Source organism: Tamandua tetradactyla, chromosome 1 (genome assembly GCF_023851605.1).
Source record: "Tamandua tetradactyla isolate mTamTet1 chromosome 1, mTamTet1.pri, whole genome shotgun sequence".
Classification (NCBI taxonomy): Eukaryota; Metazoa; Chordata; class Mammalia; order Pilosa; family Myrmecophagidae; genus Tamandua; species Tamandua tetradactyla.
This window is the reverse complement of record NC_135327.1, coordinates 47,140,890-47,167,324: the sequence shown is the minus strand read 5'-3', so window position 1 is coordinate 47,167,324 and position 26,435 is coordinate 47,140,890. Positions and strand designations below refer to the sequence as shown.

Genomic DNA, 26,435 nt, shown 5'->3' with positions numbered 1-26,435 from the left:
GTCTCTCGAAATCTACCATTGTAGGTTTCCATTGTTTTTTTCATCTCTTCTACTGTGTCTTTCATTCCCATAAGTTCTGTGATTTGTTTTTTCAGACTTTCAGTTTCTTCTTTTTGTTCTTTCCTTGTCTTCTTTATATCCTCCCTCAATTCATTGATTTGGTTTTTGATGAGATTTTCCATGTCTGTTTGTACATTCTGAATTAATTGTTTCAGCTCCTGTATGTCATTTGAATTGTTGGTTTGTTCCTTTGACTGGGCCATATCTTCAATTTTCCTAGTGTGATTTGTTATTTTTTTGCTGGCATCTAGGCATTTAATTACCTTAATTAGTTTATTCTGGAGATTACTTTCACTTCTTTTATCTAAGGTTTTCTTGCTGGATGAATTTGTTGTCTGTCTGTTCTTTGACATTCCGTTCAGCTTTATCTAGACCTTTAGCTTAAGTTTTGTTTAACAGAGGAGAATTTTTCAGTTCTTGTTTTCTTGTTTCTCACCCTGCTTGTGTGGTACCTTCCCCCACCACACACACTTAGGAGGGTCTACTTAGATATTATAGACCCCAGCCAGATTTTCCCAGACCAAACTGGCCTCCTGTCAGGAGGAAAGAGTCACCTTCATCAGTTTTCCCTGAGGATGAGAACCAGCAGGTTGAAAGACTTTCCTGTGAAGTCTCTGGACTCTCTTTTTCTTATCCTGCCCTGTGTGTGGCGCTTGTCTGCCTGCAGGTCCCACCAGCATAAGATGATGTGGTACCTTTAACTTTGGAAGACTCTCCCTGTTGGGGGCATGCATGGTGGAGACAGAGGAGAGGTTGTAGCCTGGTTTTAATGGCTTCAAATTACCAAGCCCTGGTGTCTGAATTCCTTGATGGAGGGATTCTACCTGAGTGGGGCTTCACCCCTCCTCTGGGGAAGGCACAGGCTCCAGACAAGCTCCCAAAAGAGCTCACTTCTGCCTATGCCTGGGGCAGTTGCAGCCTGAAAAGTCCTGCCGCTGTATCCAGAGGCAGTCAAGCCTTTGTAGATATCCAGCCACAAAAACCTCTGTTTCCTTCTTTTTTTCCCCCCCCTTTTTCTTTCAGTCCTGCCCCCTTGGCACCAGGGCAAAAATGAGCAGCCTCTGCTTTGATCAGGTTCGCCTAAGCGGGAGGCCTCTTTTTCGTAGTCAGAATTTGTTAATTAGTTCCACAATTGGCGTTTGATTGTGCCCAGTCCCTGCTGCTGGTAAAGTCCTTTCCTTTCCCCTCTGGGAAGTGACCTGTAGGGGAGGGGCACTGGCCACCGCAGCTTTGGGAACTCACGGTTCTGGGGGGTGTTCACAGCCTGACTAACTGGTCCAGACTGGGGTACGCTGTGTGTCTGGTCACTGACGTGGCCCCAGGAGCTGTTTTGTACTGTTTCTGGTTATTTAGTAGTTGTTCTGGAGGACGAACTAAAATGCGCACGTTGTTAAGCCGCCATCTTGACCTGTAAATAAAACTTTTGTCTTATCCTGTATTACTCAACAATACTCACTTAGGATCTTAAATGAGTTTGACAAACAGTTTTGTATTTGAATTCACATAATTATTTCCTAAAGAATGACTAAGGACAAAGCCATGCTCCCAGTCAAGGGCGACTCCAGAAAGGACTTGTCAGCCTTATATCAAAATGGATTGGGAGACGTGTGTTAGTCAGGGTTCTCTTCTTTCTCCGTTGGCTCTGGACTGTCTCCAAAACATTTCCCCTTTTAAAGGACCCCAGTAAACTAACAAGACCCACCTTGAATGGGTGGATTCACATGTCCATTTAATCAAAAAGTCACACCCACGTTGGGCTGTGGAGATGATCTAATCAAAGTTTCCATGCTACAATAATGAATCAGGATTCAAAACAGCACTGGGAGGGAGGAGCATTTTCTGAAATGTGATAGTAATAATATAAATAACAGCTAAGACTTCTTGCTCAAAAAAAAAAAAAAAAACAAAAACAAACATTGCTCATGCAATGTTCAAGGGGCTTTTCAAGTATTATTTCATTTAACCCTTATACCCTCCTGTGAAGCAGATGCTATTAGCAAGCCTATACTAAAGGTGAAAAATCAAAATAATGGAAGCAACCCAAGAGACCATCAACAGATGAATGGATAAACAAAATGTGGTACATACATACAAGGGAATATTATTTGGCCATAAAAATAAAAAATGAGGTTCTGATATATGTCACAACATGGATGAAGCTTGAAGACATCATGTCGAGTGAAATAAGCCAGATTCAAAAAGACAAATATTTATATAATCTCAGTGATATGGAATAACTAGAATATGCAAATTCATAGAGACAGAAAGTAGAGTATGGGTTTTCAAAGGTGGGGGAAGGAATAAGGAGTTAATATCCCATTAGGTGTGACAGAAAACTTTGTTAATGGATGGTGTTGATAGTAGCACAACATTGTACCTGTAACTAATACCACTGCATTGTATACTTGAAAGTGATTAAAATGGTAAAATTTGCATTGTGTAAACATTTCCACAATAAAAATTAAGGGAAAAGAGTGCACAGGTAGTTTAGTGGTTAGAATGCCCACCTTCCATGCGGGAGACCCGGGTTTGATTCCCAGACCATGCACCTCCCCCCAAAAAAAATTAAGGAAAAAAAATATGAGGAGTTAGGCCTGAAGAAGTTAAATTACTGGCACCAAATCACTCTCACATCACATCTCATGTCTAGTTTCATCTTTCTGTTCTCTGTGTCAGCTCTTAGTTACCTCTCATAAAAGGGCTCAAGGAAAGGATTAAGACCCACCTTGAATGAGCAGGTTACATCTCCATGTAACCCTATTGAGGATGGGTCAGATCTCCACAGTAACAACCTAATCAAGAGGTCCCAATCAACAATAGGTCTGCCCCCCACAAGATTGGAAGAAAAGAACCTGGTTTTTCTGGGGTACATAGCCTCAAACCAGCACACTACATATAATGTAGTCCCTCACCTCAAGTCACATGTGAAGTCATCCCAATTGGAGGGATGTAATCTGATGTGATAGTTGTGACTGTTGCACAAGTGAGAAAGGAAAATAAACTCGCATAAACATAATAATAAATAATACGTAATGATGAGTTCCTTGGAGTGTAAGCAGCTTTCCTTCTAGATATTTATGGAAGGTCAGGATGAGGAAACTGAGTCCAGACTGGCAGAAGTTGGGGTAACAAATTTGCCTCTATCAGATGGGATGGTTGGGGTTATGCTGCAGAAACAAACAACTCTCAAATCTCAGTGGCTTGAAATAAGGTTTATTTTTCATTCATGTTGCATGAATAATGTGGATTGACTATTCTTCTGGGTTCCAGAGTAACCCTGGGGAGGAGGAAGAGAGTGTAGTGAATTCTATATTGACTATTAACACTTCTATGTGGGAGTGACATTCATCTTTTCTGCTTAAATTTCATTGGCTAAGGAAGGTCATATGGCTTCACTACCATGTTCCCAAAAGATGGAAGGCCAGAAATATGGTGACCAGGTCAAATGGCTACCTCAGTGGCCTGTGAGAAATGGAGCCTTGGTTGTGAGGATGGTCCAGAAGTATCCACCACCTTTCTTCTTTTTCCTTCCCTTTGAGGGCACAAGGGAAGGAAATGCTAGCGGGTGCCTGAAAACTTCCTCAGTTGATGATAATTTGGAGAAAAGAGACATTTCAGAACATACTAGATCTTCCTATCTCAAAAAGGAAATTTCTCATGTAGTTTTATATGCCCATATTTAATTATATCAGATAATTTTAAGTATTTATTAATGGTGAGGAAAAGCGGCAAGTGAAGATCATGGTTTCCTGGAAAGTTTCCTTTAAAAGCCAAGAGCAGAGAAATACTTGCTGTGCAGTGGAGCTCAACCGTCCCAGGGAGATGAGAAGAGAACCCTGCCACGAAACACAAGGTGTGTGTGTGGGGTGGGGGTGGGGGGGCAGGTGGCAGAGTAAAGCGTAACCCATGGATGTCTACGTCCTAGGAATTAACGAAGAAGCATTTATGACTTTCCCATTTCTGTAGTACTCTGAGATGGTCTATTATCAAGGTTAGTTCTTGTCCAGGGCAGAGAATCTTGTGAAACTTCATCTGCAATCATTGGAATGGAATTTTCAGCAGGAAAGCAGGTCACTGGAGTGTGACCACAGCCAGGAATTCCATGTTGGACACTTCTTTGATACTGGTCTGGATTTGTATTATATTTCATATATCCTATGCCCTGTTTGCTTCCAACCTCCAAAAGAGGAAAAGGGGCAGATAACAAGGTAAATGAGTAAATATTAATAGATAACTAAAAAATTCAATAGTGTAAAACCAGCACTTACTAGAATAAAAATTTTAAATACAACAACATAAGACTATAGAACACAAACAGTGAAACCTAATGTAAACTATGGGCTGTGCTTAACAGTATAGTTATATTTTTTCATCACTCATAACAAATGGACCCCAATGCAAGGTGTTACTAATATGGGATGGTATAAGAGAATTATATATTTTCTGGGTGATTTTCCTGCAAACACAAACTTCTCTAGTATAAAATTTAAAAATTAAAAAAACAAAACAAAACGTTGGACCAGGATAGAGTCTACTGGTCCAGGATAGAGCCTGATTGGCACAACTGACCAATCTCCGTTTTAGAAACTGTTCAGAGAACTGCCTCCTGGGTTCCCATTTGGCTATGGTCTATGGAGTGAGCAATGGACACAAACTGGGCCCCAACCTTGGCTCACCACGTGGTTGTCTTGCAAATTTAGAGGTTAGAACTACTTAAAAATATTTTTCCTTTTTTTTTAAATCTGAAAAAATCTCAAACTTACAGAAAAGTTGCAAGAAGGACAAATATATTCGTTTTCCCCTAAACTATTTGAAGGTAAGCTGCCAACATCAGTCCCTTTACCCCCAGGCACTTCAGTATTTATTTCCTTCCAACAAAGACATTCTCCAATATAACCAAACTCTAGCCATGCAAATCAGGAAATTAACATTGATACATTGCTTCCAGTTACTTCTCAGGCCCTTTCAAGTTCCACCATCATCCCGGTAATGACCTTTATAGCAAAAGCATCCAGTTCAGAATCATTCATTGCATGTCTCTTTATTAGAACTTGGGCTATTTAAAGAATTTTTGAAGGGAGTGACACACAGCAAAACAGCTGAAGACATTTAAGAAGGTATCTTGGGGAAAGTAAGCTTCCTCTCCTCTCCTGTCCTGCAGAGGCAACTTCTGTTACCAGTGTCTCATGTACAATCTAATATATACAGCAGATCTATATATGTTTGAAGAGGGATGTCTAGGTAAAAATAAGAAAGAGTAGTAGTGCCTCCTTTAAGAATGTTGAATATCTGTTAAGAAACTTATTGCTTGCAATCAAGATAAAGGATGAAAGAAAAAGGTTTTCCAAGTAAATACATTTTCCAAGATTTTTAACACAAAACTCACTGTCCACTTAGAGAGGATAAAAATTCTTTGATTGCCAGTATATTTAATATTTTATCTTTTTAGAGACATTAAGGGTTATTTGTCTTTTAAAGACTTTTTTATTGTCTAATATTTATCTACAAAGCAAAGAAAGAAAAAAGTAATAATTTTCAAAGTACACTTCAACAAGTAATTACAGAACAGATTCCAGAGTTTGTCATGGACTACCATTCCAACATTTCAGATTTTTCCTTCTAGCTGCTCCAAAACACTGCAGGCTAGAAGGAATGTTAATATAGTGATTCAGCAGTCATACTCATTTGTCAAATCCATTTTCTCTGTTAATACCTCCTCCTTCTCCTTTAATCCTTCTCCCTATCTATAGGAATCTTTGGGGAATGCCTGTTCTAACTTTTTCATGTTGAGAAGGGATGTTCACACTGAAGAATTGGGAGATGTAATTAATTGATAATCCTGGAGAGGCCAGTCCCTCTGGATTTCAGGATTTATCTGACCTAAGAATCCTCTGGGTATTATATGTTCCAGGAAGGCAAACCTAGTGCATGACACCTTTATGGAGTCTCAGTTAAAAGCCTAGGTGTTCTTAAGAGTTGACAGGAGTGATTGGGGCTCAGCAAACCATGACAATTAGCACTATCTAACTGAAGCTTGCATAAGAACAGCCTCCAGAACAGCCGCATGACTCCTTTTGATCTCTCTTGGCCACTGATGCCTTATTTTATTACACTTCTTAGCCCCTTTTGGTTAGAAAGGTGTTGTCAATACCATGGTGGCAGGGCCAGACTCATCCCTGGAACTCATGCCCCATGTTGTCAGGGTGATTTTCTCCCCTCAATGGCTTGTACAATGTAGGGGGGAGGGAAATAATTTTCTTTGTAGAGTTGGGCTTAGAGAGAGAGAGTGAGGTCACATCTGAGCAACAAAGAAGCTTCCTGGAAGCAGCTCTTAGGCCTTGTTATTGGTAGTCTTAGCTTCTCCCCTACAGAAATAAATTTCATAAGAGCAAGCCTCAAAATCCAGGGCTTGGCCTATTTTCTTAGGAGTCCCCAGTGGTTGAGAGGGTGCCGGTGGTTTCCCAAATGGGGAGTTTAATAGTTCCATATATATTTCCCGTTCAGATCCTCAAGGAACTCTACCGATACTTTTTAATTATCAACGCACCACAGCCTGAGCTGTTTCCTGGTACTACAGCCGTAGAGAATTACAAGGCCTCCTTCCCGTTGTTCTGGACTCCAGGAGTCTGGTCTGTCTAAAGGAGCTGTCCATAGAGGTTGATTCAAACTATGAATTACAGAAACTTTAGGTTCTAGATATGCTAAGCTTCTCTTCCTTTGATCTCATACAGCCACCAAAAGTCTAGAGTACATACATTATCATCTTTTACCCTGTCTTCTAATTTACCTCAGACCCTAAACCCTAATTGAGGCCTGATCTTTTTCTCGGTTACTTAGGATTCTTTGTCTTTCAGTTGTTTCAAATGCTTGAACTAGCTTTCAGATTATTACATAACTCATAACACAATGGCTAGTGTGCAATTGTTTTAAAAATTGTATTTTACGGTGTAAAATATTCACAAGCAAAGTACCTGAGCTGTTTTTAAAGTTACATTGTACTCAGTCATATAAAAGCTTAATTTATCTTTATCTTAATGGTATTAAGATGAAAAATTCAAAAGTTGTCTTCCCACCTTGGTTTTCCTGACTCTTAAACCGTAAGGCAAATCTTATTCGTTTTTAATAACATAAAAAATGGACCTGTTACTTAAAAACGTGGAAACTCTGGTATAGTCATCTTATTTCACAAGGAGAAAGAACAGTTGGCTGCAATATGAGTAAAACAAGAGGAATAGAGGAAAACAGATGCACAAAGGAGAGTTTCTGAGGACATTCTAATTCTTGCTCCCACTTCCTTTCTGAGCACTGATAGTTTCTGTGCTAGGAGACCACAGTGCTCCCTTTTTAAATAAATATACACCCTTATGCCTTTTTATGTTTTTGCTTGAGCTAGTTTGAGTTGGTTTCTATTATTTGCAACATTCCTAAGGCAGCGGCTGGGGAGATTGAGGATCATTTGAATCCAAAAAAATCTGAAGTAATGGGACAATTCCTGTGTGATTTCCAGTACTGCTTGGGCTCCCCATAAGAATCCTAAAATTGTCCCAGAACAAGTGTAGATAATAGATCCAAAATTGAGAGATATATGTAAATCAAATCATTTTTGAGTTTTCTGAGTTTTTGTTTAGTCAAATAATAAGTGATTGTCAGATTAAACTTCTTCCATGTATTAGAGTTGTTCCACTTCTAATTGAAGGGTCTATGTGGCTAGTTTCCTAAATAATTCTGTTTAGTTCCATCATTTTTTCCAAAGAAAAATTTAAAAAATTTTTCATGCATATTATTGGTTATTTTCTGCCTTGCTCATCAGTTGAATTTTTTGAAATATGATAGGGTACATTATTTCTTACTGGTCCAAGAAAAAAGACACTGCTAATTAATTTCAGATTTTAGTAAAAGAAGTTCAAAAAACTCATGACAGGCTACTCAAGACAAAAGCATGCGTGGTGATGAAGGATAATGACTCAATTTTAATTTTAAGAAATTCATGAAAACAGCTCATAAACCCAAAGCAGACATTTCCCACAAGTTTCTCTAATACAATAAAATTTGTTAGTCTATTTGCTTTGGCACTGTTACAGAGCATGGAGTTTTCATCTCCACATTTTGGCAAATTTGGGGTAATGTAGAACCCATGCTTATGGCTGGGCATAGACTCTCACTCACGTTTTTTCATTTTCCCATGTGCCTGATTCTGACTTGCTCCTGGCAATTGCTCCTTCAAATTTTTAGAATAAGGTGATAATGTGAACTGAAAGATGCTGAAAATAGAGTTTGTAACTCTAATGCCAGCGGTGCTTTAGAACAAAGGGTCCCAGTTGCCTTCTAAAGGGGTTTGTGTCACTCCTCTTGACTCATATCCACATCTGGAAATTTGGGAACCTAACATTACCTAGCATCTTATTCTGGTACTTTCAAGCTGCAAGCATTCTGGCCACAATGTAATATTAAGTGTTTCTTTAAGAATGTGGAGAACTTATCTAATAGCTTTAAAAGAGTCCATAAAGAATATTGCCCCAAACCACTGTATTTGTCTTTGGATTAGTTAAGATATAAGTGGAGCAGCAAGTAACACTGTCCTGATAAAATAGTAGTTGAAACAAAACAGGGTTTATTTTTCTATCACATAGAAGTCTTGAAAAAGACAGTCCATGGATAACATGGTGGCTATGCTACACAAAATTGTCAGGGATCCTGGCTTCTTCCAGTTTATCACTCCACTAGATCCTAGTATATGGGCTTTTGTCCTCAGGATTCTACATGGCTGCTGGAGCTCCAGCTGTTACATCTGTATTTCAGACGGCAGAATGGAAGTTGTGAAGTAGGAGAAGAAGCAAAGATTACTAGCCTACTGACTTCAAATAATGGTCCCTGGAGGCTATCATTGTTTCCATACTACACTGCAAAGAAGTATGAGCAAAATAGTTTTTATTATGGAAAATTGTATGTGCAACTAAATGGTTGCATTGCTATGTAAGGTGAAGAGAACAGATATTGGGGAATACGATTGGTCTCTCCCATAGTTGGAGAACATGCATAATCTTCCCCTAATTTGACCTGTCAGATGATCCTATCTACTATGGTCCAACTGCTGGTGGACAGTTTTCTCGGTAGATCTGGGTTATTACTTATGCCCTATGGTTGCAAAGAATGAAGACTCATTCAGGTGACCTCAAATAATGGAGCATTAACTATTATTTAATACATTTTTAAAGGTGAGGATAAGAGTTTCATTCAATCACCAAATTGACAGATGTCATGGTAAATGGCTGCAACATTTCCGGACATGATACTGTTCCAGAATTTTGCCATTTCCCCATCTAGGTACTGGGATTTATATCTTCTCTCTTGGGAAGACCTTTTTGACAGTCCCGAATAATAGAGTATAGATGGTGGAAATGACTCTGTGACTTCTGAAGCTAGGTCATAAAAGATGACACGGTTTTCACCATGCTCCCAGCCAATCCTCAGCACCAACTTGCAAGCCACTGGAAGGAGCTATCTTGGAAGCAAATCCTCTAGCTTTCAGGAGAGTCTCCCTGGCTGATGCCAGGGGCGTAACCTTCTCCACTCACTCAGTCCTATGCAAACTAAAGTTTCTTGAGAAAATAAATGGCTGTATTTTTAGATCACAAAGTTTTGAAGCAAAAGCTACCCAGAATCATCAGGAACCCAGAAAACCTCTATGATCAGAGACCAATAAAGCTGGGTCTCCTGGGTACCAGAATATAGATTTGGAATAGGAGGGCCATTCAACATCCTATGTAGTTCTGGTGACTGGATTAGCTTTGTGTCTTGTGTATCAGTTAGGATCTATTCAGGAGACAGAAAATAATTTGAACAGGGAAAGTTAAATAGTGATTCACTGTAACATGAGATTAGAGTAACAGGGAATTGACAACTAAGGGGTAACTAAAGGGGCAAAGAGAACTCTAAATTAAATAGGAGTGGTAGGTATAGGGAACAGCTACTCTCCCTGAGGCTGACGCAGGACGCTGAAATAAGGAGCAAATTTGAAAGAGTTCCTTCCTCTCTTAGGACAGAACCTCACTGGAGAAGGAGTGGCTGTGGCTTACTGGATGGTGGAAAGTTGGGTGCACTGAGGGGAACCAAACTGGCAGGATATCCAGGGTCTTTGGCTTCTGGAAAGCCAGGAGAAACCAATGACAAGAAATTGGAAACAGAAAAAAAAAGAGAAAAATCAAGGAAATCCAAAGTTGGTTTGTTGAAAATGTTAAATGAAATTGATATTCCTTTATCCAGATGACCAAAAGTAAGTGGCAAAGACACAAGTTACCACTATTAGGAATTTATAAAGGGTATACCACCACCGGCCCTTCAGATAATAAAAGGATAATAAGGGAATACTACAAAAAATATTTTGCTTATAAATTTGACAACTTAAATGGTGTGCACAAGTTCCTTCTAAGACAAACTACTACAATTCACTCAAGGAGAAACAGTCAATCTGAACAGCTTTATATCTATTAGAGAAATTAGAAGTGGAGTCTAACATTTTCCTAATAAGAAAAATGCAGGACCAGATGGATTCATTGGAAAATTCTAGCAAACATTTAATAAGAAATAAAAATTCTATACAATCTTTTCCAGAAAATAGAAGAAAGAACACCCATTCCATGTTATGACTCTAGATTTACCCTGTTACCACAACCCACGAAAACATTACAAGAAAAGAAAACTACCAACCAATATATCCCAGAAATACTGTCTAAAAAACCCTCAACTAAACATTAGAAAAATAAATGATCAAAACTCCACTTATGATGTATTGTCCTTTTTATACAGTGTTAATTTTGTTCTGAGATTTCGTTTTTCAGTGAAATGTTTGTTCATGTCTTTGACCACTTTCTAATAGATTTTTTCTTTCCTGTACAGTTGTGGGAGTTTTAAAAATACATTTTAGACATTAGTCCTTTGTTGACTATGTGGATTCCAAATATTTTCTTACAGTATGTAGCTTATCTTTTCATCTTCTCAATAGGGTCTTTCATAGAGCAAAAGTTTTAATTTTCATAAGGGGCAATTTATCAATTTTCCCTTTTGTGGATTGTGTTCCCGGTGTTAAGTCTAAGAATTCATTACCTGGTCCTAGATCCCAATTTTTTTTTAACTTTTTTATTGTGTAGTATAACATATATACAAAGCAAAGAAAAAAAAAAAGCAATTGTTTTCAAAGCACTCTTCAACAAGTAGTTACAGGACAGATCCCAGAGTCTGCCATGGGCTACCATACGATCCTCTCATATTTTTCCTTCTAGCTGCTCCAGAATATAGGAGGCTAGAGGGCTTAGATATTTTTTTATCATCACAACTGACTTTTTTCCTTCTTTTTTTGTGAAAAATAACATATACAAAAAAGCCATAAATCTCGAAGTATAGCACCACAATTAGTTGTAGAACGTATTTCAGTTTGACATGGGTTACACATGCCTCACGACTTTGTTCCTTTTTGTAGCAATACAAACTTCGTTCATAAGTATATACCATCATTCGCCAATCTATTTCTCTGTAAGTACATCCTTCAGCCACCTGCATTCATCAGGCATCATGTAGAAGGCCCAAAGTTCACAGTCCATCAACATTCTCAATTTTCGATAATTTCATTGTTCCCAGGAGAAATAAAACCAATAAATACACCCTTGCCAAATAGGAAATCTAAACCTCCTTTTAACTCTGTCCCTCCCCCCTCCATTATTTACCTCTGCTGTTGCTGTGGTAGTGCTGATGGTTTCCTTTTGAACATAGCTCATAGAATGCAATAACAGTTTTCCTTCTGTACCCTGGACTTAAACACTCTTTGTACAAGAATCGTATCTTTGAAGTAATTCTTGCCAGAACTAATTCATATTTCTAGTGTTAATCAGTGGGACACGTAGGTCTATACAACCCCTTCCAATCTCATCCATTTTCAATATGGTAATTTAACTTATAGACCCACTAGAGAACCACCTTCACTCCTATCTATTCCCTTACGTTGGAGTTCAACCTCATTAGCTAACGGCTCCCCATCTCTAGCTTCTATGTATCTCTAAGTCCCCTAGATTCTGTATTATAAGCCTCTGAAATATAACTTTATTCTGGTTATAAAAGTGGAATCATACAGTATCTATTCTTTTGTGTCTGGTTAATTTCACTCAGCACTGTGTCCTCAAGACTCATCCATCTTGTCATATGATTCAGGATGTCATTTTGTCTTACTGCTTCATAATAATATTCCATCATATGTACATACCACATTTTGTTGATCCATTCATCTGTTGATGGGCATTTGGTTTGTTCCCATCTTTTGACAATTGTGAATAATGCTGCTATGAACATCTGTGTGCAAATGTCTGTGTTGTTGCTTTCAGCTCTTCTGGGTATATACCTAGTAGTGCTATTGCTGGGTCATAGGGCAACTCAATATTTAGTTTCCTAAGGAACCACCAAACAGTCTTCTGCAGTGACCGCACTATTGTACATTCCCACCAGCAGTTCATAAGTGTCCCGGTTTCTCCACATTCTCTCCAAAATTTGTAGTTTCCTGTTTGTTTAATAGCAGCCATTCTTACAGGTGTGAGGTGGTAGCTCATTGTACTCTTGATCTGCATTTCCCTTACAGACAATAAAAATGAGCATCTACTCAAGTGCTTTTCAAACTTTCTTTCTTTCTTTTTTTTTTTCACATGGGCAGACACCGGGATTCAAACCCAGGCGAGAACTCTGCCTCCTAAGCCACAGTGGCCCACCCTTCATGTGCTTTTGAGCCATCTATAATTGCTCTTCAGAACAATGCTTATTCATATCTTTAGCCCATTTTATAATTGGGTTGTTTGTTCTTTTGTTGTTGAGATGTATGATTTCTTTGTATATACAGAAAATCAAAACTTTGTCTAATATGTGATTTCCAAATATTTTCTTCCATTGAGTTGGCTGCCTCTTCACCTTTTTGACAAAGTCTTTTGAAGTGCAGAAGCATTTGATTTTGAGGAGTTCCAATTTATCTATTTTTTCTTTTGTTGCTTGTACCTTGGATGTAAAGTTTAGGAAGCTACCTCCTATTAGTAGGTCTTGAAGATGTTTCCCTACATTTTCTTCTAGAAGCTTTATGGTGATAGTTCTTATGTTTAGGTGTTTGATCCACTTTGAGTTAATTTTTGTGTAGTATGTAAGATAGGGGCCCTCTTTCATTCTCTTGGCTATTGATATCCAGTTCTTCCATGCCCAATTATTGAAAATACTATTTTGTCCCAGTTCAGTGGATTTGGGGCCTTGTTAAAAATCAGTTGACCGTAGATTTGGTGGTCTATTTCTGCACTGTCAATTCGATTCCATTGGTCAATGCTTCTATCTTTGTGTCAGTTACATGCTGTTTTGACCACTGTGTTTTATAATAGATTTTAAAGTCAGGGAGTGTTAATCCTCCCACTTTGTTCTTCCTTTTTAGGATGTTTTTAGCTATTTGGAGTCTCTTTCCCTTCCAGATGAATTTGGTCGTTAGCTTTTCCAAATCTTCAAAGTAGGTTGTTGGGATTTTGATTGGTACTGTGTTGAATCGGTAGATCAATTTGGGGAGAACTGACAACTATATTTAACCTTCCTATCCATGAGTGGGGAATCTCTTTCCACCTATTTAGATCTCCTTTGATTTCTTTTAGCAATGTTATATAGTTTTCTGTGTACAAGTCCTTTACATCCCTGGTTAAGTTCATGCCTAAGTACTGGATTCTTTTAGTTGCTATTTTGAATGGAATTTTTTCCTTAACTGACTCCTCGGCTAGGTCATTGCTTGTGTATAGAAATGTTACTGATTTTTGCACATTAATTTTATATCCCACCACCTTGCTGAATTTGTTGATTAGCTCAAGTAACTTTGCTGTAGATTTCTCAGGATCTTCCAAGTATAGTATCATATCATCTGCAACTAATGAGAATTTTACTTCTTCCTTTCCAATTTGGATATCTTTTATTTCTTTGTCCTTCCTGATTGCTCTAGCTAGAATTTCTAGCACAATGTTGATTAATAGTGGTAACAGTGGGTATCCTTGTCTTGTTCCTCATCTTAGGGGGAATGCTGTCAGTCTCTCTCCATTGAGTACGATGCTGACTATCAGTTTTTCCCTTTATCATATTGATATTCCCATAATCCTTTGAATCCTATCTTTTGGAGTATTTTTATCAGAAAAGGATGCTGAATTTTGTTGAATGCTTTTCCAGCATCAATCGAGATGATCATGTGATTTTTCCCTTTCAATTTGTTAATGTGCTGTATTACATTAATTGATTTTCTTGTATTGAACAATCCTTACATTCCTGGTATAAACCCCACTTGGTCATGGTGTATGATTTTTTCAATGTGTTGTCAGATTCAATTTGCTAATATTCTACCAAGAATTTTTGCATGTATGTTCATTCGGGAGATTGGCCTGTAGTTTTCCTTTCTTATAGCATCTTTACCCGGTTTTGGTATTAAAATGATATTAGCTTCATAGAATGAGATAGCTAGAGTTCCTTCATCCTCAATTTTTTGGAAAAGTTTGGGCAAGATTGGTGTTAGTTCTTTTTGGAATGTTTGATAAAATCCCCCTATGAAGCCATCTGACCCTGGCCTTTTCTTTGTTGGAAGATTTTTGATGACTGATTGAATCTCTTTACTTGTGATTGGTTTGTTGAGATCTTCTATTTCTTTCTGAGTCAGTGCAGCTTGTTTGGGTGTCTCCAGGAATTTGTCCATTTCACCTTTGTTGTCTAGTTTGTTGGCATATAGTTGTTCATAGTATCCTTTTATGATTTCTTTTATTTCTTCATGGTCTGTGATAATGCACCCATTCTCATTTCTGATTTTGTTTATTTGCATCCTCTTTCTTTTTTTTCCTTGTCAGTCTTGCTAGTGGCCCATCAATTTTATTGATTTTCTCAAAGAACCAACTTTTCATTTTATTGATTCTTTCTATTGTTCTTTTATTCTCCCATTCATTTATCTCTGCTTCAATCTTTGTTATTTCTCTCCTTCTATTTGCTTTGGAGTTAGTTTGCTGCTCTTTCTCAAGTTCCTGTTCCAGGTGTGCCATTAAGTCCTTGAATTTTGCTTTTTTTTGTTTTTTAAGATAGACATTTAGGTCAATAAATTTCCCTCTCAGTACAGCCTTTATCGCATCCTATAAGTTGTGATAAGTTGTATTCTCATTCTCATTCTTCTCCAGATAGCTACTGATTTGTCTAGAAATATCTTCTTTGACCCACCAGTTGTTCAAGACTGTGTTATTTAATCTCCATGTATTTGTGAATGTTTTTGTTCATTGGTGGTTATTGAGATCTGGCTTCATCCCATAGTGATCAGAGAAAGAGCTTTGAATAATTTCAATGTTTTAAAATTTATAAAGACCTGTTTTGTGCCCCAGTATATGATCTAGGCTGGAGAATGTTCCATGAGCACTAGAGAAGAATGTATATCTTTTTGCTTTGGGGTGCAATGACCTATATATGTCTGTTAGATCTAACTCATTTAACTTATTAGTTAAGTTATTAAACTTCTCTATTTCCTTGTTGATTGTGCTGGTTTGAAAGGATGTATGTCCCCTAGAAAAGCCATGTTTTAATCTAAATCCCATTTCATAAAGGCAGAATAATCCCTATTCAATACTGTAATTGGGACATTTTCTCAGCCTTAGAACTGTAAACTAGCAATTTATTAAACTTCCCTTTTTAAAAGCCATTCCATTTCTGGTATATTGCATTTCAGCAGCTAGCAAACTAGAACATTGATCTACTGTCTGGTTGTTCTTTCTAAGAGGAAAGTGGTGTATTTAAGTCTTCTACTATTACTGTTGAAACATCTATCACTCTTGTCAGTTTTGTCTGTCTCATGTGCTTTGGAGTACCTTGACTGGGAGCATAAACATTTATGATTGTTATACCTTCTTGGTGAATTGACCTCTTAATTACTATATAGTGTCCTTCTTTGTCTGTTATGATGTCTTTACATTTAATGTCTATTTTGTCCGATATTAGTATAGCTACACCGGTTTTCTTTTGGCTACAACTTGCATGGAAAATCTTTTTGCATCCTTTCACTTTCAATTTATTTGTATCCTTGTGTCTAAGATGAGTCTCTTGTAAGCAGCATATAGCTGGATTATGTTTCTTAATCCATTCTTCCAATCTGTATCTTTTAATAAGTAAATTCAGTCTATTAACATTTAAAGTTATTACTGAAAAGGTGTTTTTTGATTCCACCATCTTATCTTTTTTATTTTATTTGTCAGATCTATATATTCTTTTCCCTCTTTCTCTTTGTAATCTTTAAATTACCCTTAGTAGTACTCTTCAATTCTGTGCCCTCCTCCAGACCTCCCTCTCCTGTCATTTTTTTTTCAGCCATCAGAACCCCTTTTAGTATTTTTTGTAGGTTCAATCTCTTGTTGACAAATTCTTTCAGGTCTTCTTTGCCTGTGAAAACTTTAATCTCTCCCTCAATTTTGAAGGACAGTTTGTCTGGGTACAGAACTCTTGGCTGGAAGTCCTTCTCTTTCAGGATCTTGAATATATTATACCACTGCTTCCTCACCTCCAGGGTGCTAGCTGAGTAGTCTGAACTCAGTCTTATTTGGTTTCCTTAGTATGTAATAGATTGTTTTTCTCTTGCCACTTTCAGGATTTTCTGCTTCTCTTCAACATTTGACAGACTGATTAGCATGTGCCTTGGGGAAGCCTATTTGGATCTGTTCTGTTTGGAGTTTGTTGGGCTTCTTTGACTTTTATATTTATGCCCTTTGTGAAGGTTGGGAAGTTTTCCCACATTATATCCTGAACTACTCTTCTTAGTCCTTTACTCCTCTCTTCTCCTTCTGGGACATCAGAGATTCTTATATCTGTGCACTTTGTTTTGTCTATCATTTCCTTGAGCTCCCATTCAACTTTTTCCTTCTTTTTTGCCGTTTGCTGTTTTGAGTCTTTGAAATCAGTTATCCTGTCCTCTATATCATGTATTCTTTCTTATGTCTCTTCAAATCTGGTGTTGTGTGCCTCTAGTATGTTTTTATTAGGTCAACAGAGTCTTTAACTTCTGTGATATCAACTATTATTCTATTTATTCTTTCAAATTCCTCTTTATGTTCTTCTACTGTTTTCTTGATCTCCTCTATGTTGTTTGCTATCCACTTATTTTGTTAAACAGAGTTGTATGAACATTATTAATTAGTTGTTCCAACGGTTGTGTCTCCTCTGGTGTTTTAATATGGTCATTAGGCAGGGTTATATCTACCTGCATTGTGATATGCTTAGTGATCTTCTGCTATCTTCGTGGCATGTAAATATTTTGATTGATTTACTTTGGGAGTTGATTTCTTTCAGTAGTCTAAGGCCTTGTGTTTGTGGAATGGATGTACAGCAGAGAACAGGGTAGTGTGGGGTACTCAGTGTGGTGATTTGTTTCATGGCAGGTATAGAAGCACGTTCGGGATGTTACACTGATGCTTGTGTATGTGGGTACCCAGCAGACAGGGAAGATGCACTGGTCTGGGGGTGGGGTGTAACTCTGGTGTGCACTGGTTTAAGGCATGGGGCCCTTAGTGCACATGCATAGAGCTGTGGCAGCAGGTCAGCGTTATGTCTTCATGGATTGGGGGCAGATGTGACTTGGCTGTGCAGGCCAGGACTTTCTCAGAACTGGGAAGTGTGGCTGAGGGCCATGTGGATGCACGGTTCTAGGACTGCTGTAAAGTGCAGTTCCCAGAGTTGAATGATGTGAATGGGGGCCCGTGCACATTCGTGGGCCTAGGAGTGCTGTAAACTGACTCACAGAGCTCAAGGGGGGCAGGGTGAGGTTTTGTGACACTATGGGCAAAGGGGCAGGGGTAACCTAGGTATGGAGGTTAGTGCTTGCAGCCTTTATGCACTGGCAACAGCCTGCAGGGAACAGGGACGGGGATGTGGTGCTTGGGAGGGATGCAGGGGAGGTGGGTTGGACTGCACTTGGAGTGGGGGTGTGAGGCAGGTATATGCACTGGGAGCTGTTGGAGTGGGGGTGCCTGGAGCATGGGGAGTGGGAATGGGTGATGGGGTTGGGGTGTATGGGGTGTGGGGTGAGTCATTGGTCATATGGCTGTGCTGGTGAGGGTAGCATGCCCAAGGAACATGGCCTGGATTACTTCCTAGTCCTCGGCTCCCATCTGTGCACAGCCTCTGTGCCAGGCTCCAGCCCTCTGCCTCTCAGTTCCTCGGCCTCTGCACCAGGGATGCCCCCACATGTAGCAGAAGGTTCTCCCAGGTCAGCCGCATTCCTAAATCACTATCTCAGTCACCCTCCTATCCCTTCTCTAACTTTTCCAAGATTAGCAGGGCTAATCTTGAGCTACTCTATTCAGCCATCTTCCTGGAAGTCCCTAGATTCCAAGTTTTATAATTTTACATTTAAGTCCTTGATCCATTTTGAGTTAATTTTTTAACAAGGTGTGAGATTTCGATCAATTACTTTCTCACTATAGAACAATGGATCACCCCAGCACCATTCTTTGAAAGGGTGATCTTTTTTGCATTTAACTGATTTTCTGTCTGTATTAGCGAGGGTTGGCTAGAGAAACAGAATCAGCAGGAGATATCCGTAGATACAAAATTTATAAAGGTGACTCACATAGCCATGGGAATGTAGAGCCCAAGGTCTGCAGGGTAGGCCACAGGCTGGCAACTCTGATAAAGGTCCTAAATGAACACACAGAAGAGTCTGGTTGGATAATTGTAGGAATGGAAGAGTCCAAAATCCATAGGGCAGACTGGGAAGCTGGTGACTCCAATGAAGGGACTGGATGAACTCCACAGGAGAGGCTTGCTGGCTGAAGCAGGAAGAGTGACTCTCTCTTCTGAATCCTTAAAAGCCTTCTGGTGATTCAATTAAGTGTCACTCATTACAGAAGACACTACCCTTAGCTGAATACAAATGCAATCAGCTGTGGATGCAGCCAATGTGATCATGATTTAAGTCCATGAAATGTCCTCATCACAACAGATAGGCCAGCACTTGCCCAACCAGACAACTGGCACTGTCACTTGACCAAGTTGACAATGAACCTGACCATCACAGTCCACCCTTTGTCAATTTGCCAGCTATACACATTACCTTAAACTATACTTAATCTCTAAATAGAAAACAACAACAAACACATTTCTTCCTCTCCTAACAATACTCAACTGTCCTTCATACAACCAGAAACACATTAAATCTCCCCATAATAGGGTGCAAGTCTTTGGTAATATTCACTCTTAAACTTGAGATCTTACAACTTAAATTCTATAACATGAACTGTGGTAGTTAGATTCAGGTGTCAACTTGGCCAGGTGAAGGCCTAGTTCTATTGTTGTGGACATGAGCCAATGGCATGTGAACCTCATCTGTTGCTGATTACATCTGCAGTTGGCGAGGAGGCATGTCTGCTACAATGAATGATGTTTGATTTAATTGGCTGGTGCTTAAATGAGAGAGCTCAATGTAGCACAGCCAAAGCAGCTCAGCACACCTTATCTCAGCACTCACAGCTCAGCCCAGGCCTTTGGAGATGCAGAGAGGAATTGCCCCATGGAAAGTTGCTGGAACCCAGAGGCCTGGAGAGAAGGCCAGCAAAGATCACCCTGTGCCTTCCCGTGTAAGAAAGAACCCCAGTTGAAAGTTAGCTGCCTTTCCGCTGAAGAATTATACATTAACTAAATAAATTCCCTTTTATTGAAAGCCAATCCATCTCTGGTGTGTTGCATTCTGGCAGCTAGCAAACTAGAACATGAACAAAACAGCATTATAGTCCTCATTTCTGTAAAACTGATCACGTGGTCATAGTTCATGTTTATCACTACCTTCTTCCACAACCCATTCCAAGTTTCTTTACTCTCAGCAAGCACTTCAGCTGGCCATGGTTCTTTGCCTGGTGGGGTGGTGACCCTGAAGTTTGAGAGCCAGTGGTAGCCCTGACTAGATTGGGTATTGCAGTTTTCCATTAAAATCAATGGATTAAAATCATAGGATATGGTAGTACTAAATGACACCCTAGGGGATCAGCTGTGGATGCAGCCAATGTGATCATGATTTAAGTCCATGAAATGTCCTCATCCTTATATTTCAGGAAAACTCTTCTTTAACTCTGTTGTGCAGTTGCAGTCACTGGTTGCTAATAGTTTGGATAGATAGTCAGGGACTTGAAAAGACCATAATTGGAAAATTAGTGACAGAGAGGTCTGGGGAAGAGATATCTGTATAGATCTTTCTGAGTGGGCTAAAAATGTGAACATATTTGTGTCCCAAGTGAATACACACCAGAGGGTGACTTCATCAGAGGAATGTTTTAATAATCAAGTGGATAAGATGACCCATTCTGTTGATGCCAGTCAGCCACTTTCCCCAGCAAATCCTGTTATTGCCCAATGGGCTGATGAACAAAGTAGTCATGGTGGTAGGGATGGAGGATATGCATGGGCTCAGCAACATGGACTTCTACTCACCAAGGCTGACTTGACTACAGCCACTTCAGAGTGCCCAATCTGCTGGCAGCAGAGACCCACACTCAGCCCCTGATATGGCATCATTCCCCAAGGTGATCAGCCAGTTACATGGTGGCAGGTTGATTACATTAGGATACTCCCATCACGGAAGGGGCAGTTTTGTTCCAACTCGAATAGGCACCTACTCTGGATATAGATTTACTTTCCTTGCACACAATGCTTCCGTGAAAACTACCATCTGTGGACTTACAGAATGCCTTATCCATTGTTGTGGTATTCCACAGAGTATTGCTTCTGATCAAGGAACCCACTTCACAGCAAATGAAGTGCAGGAGTGGGCACATGCTCATGGAATTCTCTGGTCTTACCATGTCCCCCATCATCCAGAGGCAGATGCAGTTTTAGAATGGTGGAATGGTGGAATTGAGTTTTGAAAACTTAATCACAGTGCCAACTAGGTGGCAATACCTTGAATGGCTGGGATAATGTTCTCCAGGAAGCTGTATATGCTCTCAAGCAGCATTCACTGTATGGCGCTGTTTCTCCATAGCCAGGATCCATGGGTCCAGGAACCAAGGGATGGAAATGGGAGTGGTACCATTCACTATTACTTCTAGTGATCCGCTAGGAAAATTTTTGCTTTCTGTCCCTGTGACCCTGAGCTCTGCTGGTCTACAGGTTTCAGTTCCAAAAAGGGGAGTGCTTCCACCAGGAGAAACAACAATGCTTCCATTGAACTGGAATCTAAGACTGCCATCTGGTCATTTTGGGATACTCATGCCCCTGGATCAACAAGCCAAGAAGGGGATTGCATTATTGTCTGGGGTGATTGACCCTGACTATCAGGGGGGAAATAAGACTGCAACTACACAATAGAGGTAAAGAAGAGTTTTCCTGGAATATAGGAGATCCCCTAGGGCGTCTTTTAGTACTACCATGCCCTGTGATTAAAATCATTGGAAAACTGCAACAACCCAATCCAGGCAGGACTGCCAATGGGTCTGAAACTTCAGGAATTAAGGTTTGGGTCACCCCACCAGGCAAAGAACCATGGCCAGCTGAAGTGCTTGCTGAATGTAAAGGGAACATGGAATGGGTAGTAGAAGAAGGTAGTGATAAATATGAACTACGACCATGTGATCAGTTACAGAAATGAGGACTGTAATGCTGTCTTGTTCCTGTTATACTATTTAAGTTGTAAGATATCAAGTTTAAGAAGGAATATTACCCAAGGACTTGCACCCTATTCTGGAGAGATTTAATGTGCTTCCAGTTATATGCAGGACAAGTGAGTATTGTTAGGTAAAAGAAAAAAAGTGTGTTTTATTTTTATTTAGAAATTAGGTATGGTTTAAGATGATATGTATAGCTGCCAAGTTGACAAGGGGTGGACTGTCATGGCCAGGTTCATGAGTCAACTTGGCCAAGTGTTGGCCTGTCTGTTGTGTGAGGACCTTTGATAGAATTAAATCATGATCATGTCAGCTGCATCCACAGCCAATTCCATTTGTAATTAGCCAAGGGGAGTGTTTTCTGCAATGAGTGATGCTTAATCTAATCACTGGAAGCCTTTTAAGGAGGACTCAGAAGAGACAGGCTATCTTCCTGCTTTGGCCGGCAAGCCTCTCCTGTGGAGTTCGTCCACCCCTCCATTAGAATCATCAGCTTCACAGCTTGCTCTGTGGATACTGGACTCTGCCTTCTCACGGTTACGTGAGACACTTTTATGAATTTTACATTTGCGAGTGTTTCCTGTTGATTCTGTTTCTCTAGAGAACCCTAACTAATACAAAAGCTGTTCCTGTCCTTGAGATAGGTGGCCTGAATATCTCTTTGTTTGAAACCTACTTAAAAATGGAAGTGGAGGGAGATCCCCCCAAAAATAATACACATGGAATGTGGATGCATAACAAACTCTCAATAAACATTAGCCATTCTCATTAGTTAATGTATGTTCTTCTAAATGTAAACTTAATGAGCCTCATTCAATCTACCAATAGTCTCATCTTTATGATTTGGGAAAGCTTATAAATAGGTAAAAATCTATTGTGATTATTTTTGTTGTTTGTTTTGCAGGGTTTGTGGGGACAGGAAGGGAGCTGCACTGGCATGATTCAGAAGAGTCATATTGTATCTGCATATGACATTACAATCCTACATTATTCTATTGAGATTGTTGGAATAAATTCAAAATCTAACGCAGAATGTGGAATTTAGTTCATTTTAAAAGTCAACTTAAAAGAGCCACAAGTCTCAAAAGGAAAGATACTGCAAAAAAAGCATCTCAGTCACTACCCTTTACTAGTGGAATAATGCTGGTTGTCTCTGTGATATATATATAGTATAGGCAGAAGCTAATTTTTAAGTAAACTACTTGCCTACATAAAATATCCAAGGTTCTCTGGGTTTGTCAAGCTTCCTATTAACATACCCAAAATTTTATTAGCTACTAACACATAAAAGAATACATTTAGCATGCTGCTCTCTGTGAGCACCAGAATAAACAAAAAGTGCCATTCAAACTCAAGTCAAGCCTACACTGATGCTATTGCTAACTAAAGGTCTATGAGAAGATTGTAATTAGGCTGTTAAAATATGGGTTCTAAGCTGTTCTCAAAAATCATTCTAGAAACTACTCATCTAGCAGCCCTTTCACTTATCTCCTAGGAAAAATTCAATTCACCAGTGACTTGTGCCTCTTTTTTTGGTCGTAGGAGGGGCCAGATGCAACAGCTTATCCTTCATCTTAGAAGGAATATCTTGATATGCCCCACACCACTGGACACCTGGAAATTTCACTGAAGTGGAAGTCCCCTGTATTTTTGTTGGATTTATCTCCCACCCTCTGACATACAAATGCCTTACCAGTAAGTCTAGATATCCAATCAACATGATATCATCAATATAATGAACCAGTGTGATGTCTTGTGGGAGGGAGAAAAGATCAAGAACCCTGCGGACAAGGTTATGACATATGGCTGGAGACTTGATAAATCCCTGAGGCAGGACAGTGAAAGCATATTGCTGATCTTGCCAGATGAAAGCAAACTTTCTGGCAGTCCTTACTAACAGTTATTGAGAATAAAGCATTTGCCAGATCAATAGCTGCATACCAGGTACCAGGGTACTGACTAGCTCAAGTAATGATACCACATCTGGAACAGCAGCTGCAATTGGAGTTACCACCTGGTTGAGCTTATGATAATCCACTGTCATCCTCCAAGACCCATCTGTTTTCTGCACAGGCCAACGAGGAGAGTTGAATGGGGATGTGGTGGGAATCACCACCCCTGCATCCTACAAGTCCTTAAGAGTTGGATTCTCCAGGAATCCAGTATTACTTCTGATTTACTATTTTGCTAGGTAGGGGCAGTTCTAGTGGCTTCCACTTGGCCTTTCCTACCATAATAGCCCTCACTGCATGAGTTAGAGAGCCAATGTGGGGATTCTGCCAGTTTCTCAGTATGTCTATTCCAACTATGTATTCTGGAACTGGGGAAATAACTACAGAATGGGTCCAGGGGCCCACTGCACCCACTGTGAGATGGACCTGAGCTAAAACTCCATTGATCACCTGGCCTCCGTAAGCCCCCACTCTGACTGGTGGGCCAGAGTGACGTTTTGGTCTCCTGAAATCAATGTCACTTCTGAACCAGTGTCTAATAATCCCCAAAATATCTGATCATTTCCTTTTCCTTAACGCACAGTTACCCTGGTAAAAGGTCATCGGTCTCCTTGGGGAAGGCTTGGAGGAAGATTAATGGTATAAATTTGTGGCAGTGTAGCAGGGTTCTCCCCTAATGGCACCTGGCCTCCCCTTTCATTAAAGGGGCTCTGGGTTTGTAAACTGTTTCAAGTCTGGAAATTGATTAAGGGGCTGTGACTCTGTGTTTTTGTAATTCAGGTTAGACTTCTGTTCACTTGACCTAGAATTCTTTTGTTTATACAGCTCAAACAAGAATTTAGTAGACTGACCTTCTATTGTATTTCTAGGTATTCCATGAATTACTAGCCAATGCCACAAATCTCTGTGAGTCATATAATTTTGACTCCTGCTTTGAATTTGCTGTCTATTATAATAGCCACGTCTACCCTGACTTTGGCGATTAAGTGCTGCCATCTGGCTTCTGCCAACTTGGGATCCTGTCATCCCCATTGCGTTTAAGGATTCCAGCTCAGTGATGGCAGTTCCTACAGTAATATCTCACCTACAGAGAAGAACAACTACAGAGCTCTGCAGGGATGATAGCGCTAGTCTCACAAATTTATTTCTCACTGTTCTGGTAAAAGGTGCAACCTCCAGACATTCCTGGGGTGTAAGAGCAGGCTTTGCATGATAAATCCACTCTAACATTCCAATCTCTCTAAGCCTCTGGATCCCCTCATCTACATTATACCAGGGCAGTTCTGGCATTCCAACCTCAGGTAATATCTGCCACCTTTTGATCCATATTTCAACCAACCACCCAAACAAACTGTTAATACTTTTCTAACCCCTTAAGCTATAATATTGAATACAGAATCTCTGCTTAATGGGCCCATATCAATAAATTCAGCCTGATCCAGCCTTATATTCCTCCCACCATTATCCCACACCCTTAAAATCCATTACCACACATATTCCCCTGATTTCTGTCTATATAAATTGGAAAACTCATGCAGTTCTTTTGGAGTATAACATACCTCCTCATGTGTGACACTTTGTACTTCACCTTTAGGGGCCTGTTGGGACTTTAGTCTAGTTATAAGTCTGGAAGAAATGAGGGGTGGTGGGGGTGGGTCATGAAAAGAATTAGAAATATCTTCCAAGCCATTTGCTTCAGCACCTTTATTTGCAGTTTCATCTGGTGAAACAGGATTAATCACTCTAGGGCTAATCCCTTCAGGAGGAGGTTGGGTGGCCAACTCCTCAAGGCAGGCTGGAGGTCAGGCGGCTATGTCTTCAGGGCAGACTATTACAGGGTTATCTAGAGAAGACTCAGCATGACCTAGAGTTTCAACCTCACCCCCGACATCACCAACAATCCATATGTCACCATCCCATACTTCAGGGTCCCACTCCTTTCCAATCAGTGCCTTCACTTTAATGGCAGATACAATGCAACATTGAGATTTCAGTTTACATTGTAAAGTTGCTACTCTAACAATAAAACTCTGAGTCTGATTTTCAGAGATCTCAAGTCTACAGCTACAGGAAATAAGATTTTCCTTCAGGATACTCATAGAAACTTCCACATCTGTTAGATGGCACTTAAGCTTCTCATTTGAAGCCTTTAGCCCATCCCTTTCATTCCTTAATGTATCCAGTGTATCTAATAACCAGCCAACATTTCTATACCTCTTATTTCCACAAAACTTCATAAAGGTGTCAAAAACATTTTCCCCAGAGTCTGGCTTCTTACAAGCGAAGCATTAGGAGAATCAAATGGCAATATTTTGACTATCTCTTTTGCCAACTCACTCTATGGATTAGGAGTGTCATTCTGATTATGAAAATCAGAGTCCTTAGTGTCTTTGAGTCTAGTCAGAGTAGAAAACCATTCACAAAAACCCATTTTTAAGATTCTGTTCCTTAAGAACCACTCCTGGTACCAAGTTGTATTAGTTAGGGTTCTCTAGAGAAACAGAATCAACAGGAAACACTCGCAAATATAAAATTTATAAAAGTGTCTCACATAACCATGGGAATGCAGAGTCCAAAATTCGCAGGGCAGGCTGTGAAACCAATGATTCTGATGCAGGGTCTGGACAAACTCTACAGGAGAGGCTCGCCGGCTGAAGTGGGAAGAGAGCCTGTCTCTTCTGAATCCTCCTTAAAAAGCTTCCAGTGATTATTAGATTAAGCATCACTCACTGCAGAATACACTCCCATTGGCTGATTACAAATGGAA

The 26,435-nt window shown here is 39.7% G+C and overlaps 1 long non-coding RNA gene across 2 annotated transcripts in view; it reads left to right on the top strand.

Annotated features, from left to right (window-relative positions):
- LOC143646323 (uncharacterized) overlaps positions 1-26,435 on the top strand; it is a 126,393-nt gene that overhangs the window by 93,427 nt on the left and 6,531 nt on the right. For both annotated transcript variants that reach the window (XR_013157457.1, XR_013157456.1), the window contains exon 2: positions 23,259-23,411. This is a non-coding gene — a long non-coding RNA (uncharacterized LOC143646323). The remainder of the gene's footprint in view (positions 1-23,258; positions 23,412-26,435) is intronic.